At 39.5% G+C, this 4147-nt stretch overlaps 1 pseudogene; it reads right to left on the bottom strand.

The window, feature by feature from the left end:
• Nucleotides 1–669: 669 nt before the first annotated feature.
• On the bottom strand, nucleotides 670–1167 carry LOC143676582 (protein tyrosine phosphatase type IVA 1-like; annotated as a pseudogene).
• Between the last annotated feature and the right edge of the window lie 2980 nt (nucleotides 1168–4147).

The raw sequence follows: 4147 nt of genomic DNA on the forward strand, positions 1-4147 counted from the left end.
GACATTAAAAACATGTGCTTCTGTAACAATGTAGGTTTGCAAAATGGAGGTTTTCTTTAATGTCATGAAATGAGTTATAAATAGCATTAAATAATCACTGTAAGACAGTAAAAATCTAACAAAATTCAATGGCTATGCAAACCTGTTGTATACTGGCACAAATGTGGGAGATGTAAACATAAAGTGAAAAGAAAAATAACCAAACAGGCCTTACTTTCAATGTCTGAAATGAATGAAGGAATAAATTACATATTCATACTTCCTGGGATTTTAAATTCTGTATGATACTCAAAACATACACGAATTGTGCTGGGTATTTTGGCACCCAATCTCTCCAAATTTCTTACATATTGATAACATTCTGGCCTGAGAAGAGATGAAAGGAGACCTATAACTCAATATTGCATGATTTCAGGAAAGGTCAACTGTGACAAATGGTAAGTCCATTGTAAACGCTGACCAGCAAGAATCGTTTGCTGAGTGTCCAAATAGGCACCCAAACATAGAGGTACAATTCTGTCAAACTTGTATCCTGGTAAAACTGCTTTTCTACACTCCTGTGGAAGCTTCATTGGACTTACTTACCCACATATTGGCTAATCTTACGACAAATTAGGTTCTTCTCTCTCATGTTCCACTTCCAAGACAATAGCATCAGGCACCCCAATTTTATTGAATGCAGCAGCTGTTTCTGTGACCACTGGAGTCTTGGAAGCGCAGCCATATTTTAGGATGCTATTTCTCCAAATACAAACGTTGCTTTTTGTTAAAAGCTCCTTGCTACTTTTGTCTTATGAACTGTAGTGCATCTTCATATTTCATTCCACCGTCAATCAATGCTAGGCCAACAAGCACCAGCACCCTTCCAAGACCTGCCACAAAATGAACAGCAACACAGCCATCAGGTTCTTCACGAAATTTTGCAAGACTTATCATCAACCATCTGGTTGGATGGTGGTGCACCATCATTAAAAGGCCAATCAAGACTATGGATGCCTTCTTCTCCACAAGAGCTGTGTTGTAAGTTGCTTCACAGACTCTTACTATTGTCTTACTCCCTACTTCTTAAATTCCTCTAAATTTGCTTAAGGTTGCATTGGTTGGCTTGTGTGTAATAAGAAATCTCCTATTCTTGTATATGACTTCTACAGGAGTTGGGTGGTTCATTAGAGCCATGTTAATTTAGTTAAAAATCACTTATGGTACATGGGTGGTTCAGTGGTAGAACGCTTGCCTTCCATAGGGGAGACCTGGGTGCAATTCCTGGACCATGCACCTAAAAAGAGAAAAAACAAAAACACTCAATAGGGTTATGAAAGGATTTAAAAACTCAAAAAGAGAAATGAAGTCAAGAAACAGAAGTCTATTTCAACAGACTCCACTTGAAATTCTCAGTGCTTTGACGATGAAGTTAGGAGTAATGGAAAATGAAATGAGTCTCCCAAAAACAAGCTGAAATTCTTCAATCCAGTAACACCGAGGCAGTAAAAAAATAGAACACTAAGGTTTACCTCATCCAGGTCAGCACTCTTGTAAAATGCTCTGCAGATTTCAATTCCACACTTCTGGGTCCAGGCAAACCCCTCTGATGGGGGTTCTCGGTGGAGGAGTAATGAGTTTATAAGATTCACTTGTCTGCATAGAGGTCTCCGTGCAGGGCAGTCATCTCCACTGCCCTTCAGAAGCTCCACAGACGTGTGACCAAGAACACCACAGAACTGAGGAATATGTTTACTCATTGAAGATTGGGGCTTTACCATACAGCTGGTCCCGCGGCGGCCCAAAACAGGTGGCGACTGCAGCGCAGGGGGCAGTGGTGACCTCGGCTCCTCCTCTTGGAGGCGAGCACGTGGCTGAGCCCGCCAGGGGCAGGGAAAGCAGTAGCGCCAAGTGTCCTCCTACTGCTTCTTGCAGATAAGGGCAGAGATACTGCATTAAGAAAACTCAGAGGAAAGTGGCAGATGGGTAAAGCCTGAAGATGTGAAAAAGTGGTAAGCCCATTGGACAGTATTTGATTTTTCACTTCTTGGAGTAGACTTGGCAAAGATGACAAAGGTGACTGAGGAGAGCAGCATAGTCGTGAAGTTTTAGCATAATGGAAAGACCTGAACCCTTTATGAATATTCCTGCCATTAGAAACGAAAGCCTGAAATTCCACTGTTAGACTTCATTCCTTTAGTAGAGTTCCTTACCTTTTTAGGTTTGATACCACTTTGAAAGACCAAAGGAAGTAATGGTATGCAGCCCAGGAGAAAGCACATAAATATAGGCCCCTAATATTTTGCTCCATTTGCACTTGAGGAAATTTATTTTTCCACATAGACAGAATATAAAAATAATTTTTATACTTATGCTTCAAACTCCTTTTATTTTGCAGTCAGAAGTTAATGGCTGGGGCAATGGTGGCTCAGTGGCAGAGTTCTCTCTTGCCATGCTGGAGACCCAGGTTTGCGTCCTGGTGCCTGCCCATGTCAAAAAATAAATAAATAAATAAAAAAGAAGTTAATGGCTGTGTCTTGAAAAATATGCAAACTTTTTGCAAAGATATGTAAAACATGCAAATTTCCCCATAAACGAATAAAAAGTTCACTTTAATCAAACTCAAAATGGATCAATGACCTAAACATATAAACCAAAACTATAAAACTCCTAGAAGAAGACAGGAAAGCATCTTCAAGACCTGTGTTAGGCAATGGTTTCTTAGACTTTCTACCAAAAGCATGAGCAACGAAAGAAGAAATAGATGTCAGACCTCATCAAAATTGAAAGCATTTGTGTTTCAAAGGACTTCATCATAGAAATAAAAAGACAACCTTGAAGGGGAGAAAATATTTGGAAACAACATATTTGATAAACATTTAATATCCAGAATATGTAAATAAATCTTTCAACTCAACAACAGAAAGACAAACAACTTCATTAAAAAATGGCCAGAAGACTTAAATGGACATTTCTCCAAAGAAGATATACAAATGGCTAGAAAGCACATGAAAAGATGCTCAACATCTGTGGTTTGAAACTGTTACGTACCCCAGAAAAGCCATGTTCTTTTAATCCTGATCCAGTACTGTAGGGTTGGACTTTTAGATTAGGTTGTGTCTGTGGAGATGTGACACACCCAACTGCGGGTGTGACCTTTTGTTAAGATGGAGATGTGACTCCATCTATTCAAGATCAATCTTAATTCATTTACTGGAGTCTTTAAGAGAGCTCATGGAGAGAGAAAATGTTTAGGGCAAAATATTTGGAGATCAAGACATAAAAAACCTGAGTGCTAAGCAAGGACTCACAGAAATAGCCAGAACCTGAAGAGAAGAAGTCTCCAGCCCCAGGAGATGCTAAGCCAAGAGATGAAACCCAGAGTTTGCCCTGGATCAGGTACATGAGGTCCCACAGACACTTAGAGAGGAAACGACTGGAATCAGAAGATGGAAGCAATGGAACCAGAAACAGGGACCAGCAGACACTGCTTTTTTTGCATTCCCATGTGACAGACATCGGCCTTTCTTTGGAGTCAAGGCATCTTCTCTGGATGCTGTAGTTTGGACATTTTTATGGCCTTAGAACTGTAAACTTTTAACTTAATACATTCCCTTTATAAAAAGCCACTCCATTTCTGATATATTGCATTCTTGCAGCTTAAGCAAACTAAAACATCATTAGTCATTAGGGAAATGCAAATAAAAACCACAGTGAATATTTCACACCCACTAGAATGGGTACTGAAAAATGGAAAATAACAAGTGATGGAGAGGAAGTGGAGAAATAGGGACATTCATTAATTCTTGGTGGGAATGTAAAATGGTGAAGCCACTGTGGAAAACAGTTTGGCAGGTCCTAAGAAAGTTAAGTATAGAATTACCAAATAACCCAGTACTCCCACTTCTAGATCTATGCCCAAAGAATTGAAAACATGGACTCAGATATTTGCATACCAATGGCCATAGTGGCATTATTCATAATTCCCAAAAGATGGAAGCAACCCAAGCATCCATCAGTTGAAAAATGGATAAACAAATGTGCTTTCTACAATCAGTGGAATGTTATTCAGCCATAAAAAAGGAATGAAGTTCCGATGCATGTGACAACATGGACTAACCTCAAAGACATCATGTTGAGTGAAATAAGCCAGACACAAAAGAACAAA

The sequence above is a fragment of the Tamandua tetradactyla genome, chromosome 3 (genome assembly GCF_023851605.1).
Source record: "Tamandua tetradactyla isolate mTamTet1 chromosome 3, mTamTet1.pri, whole genome shotgun sequence".
NCBI classification, from domain to species: domain Eukaryota; kingdom Metazoa; phylum Chordata; class Mammalia; order Pilosa; family Myrmecophagidae; genus Tamandua; species Tamandua tetradactyla.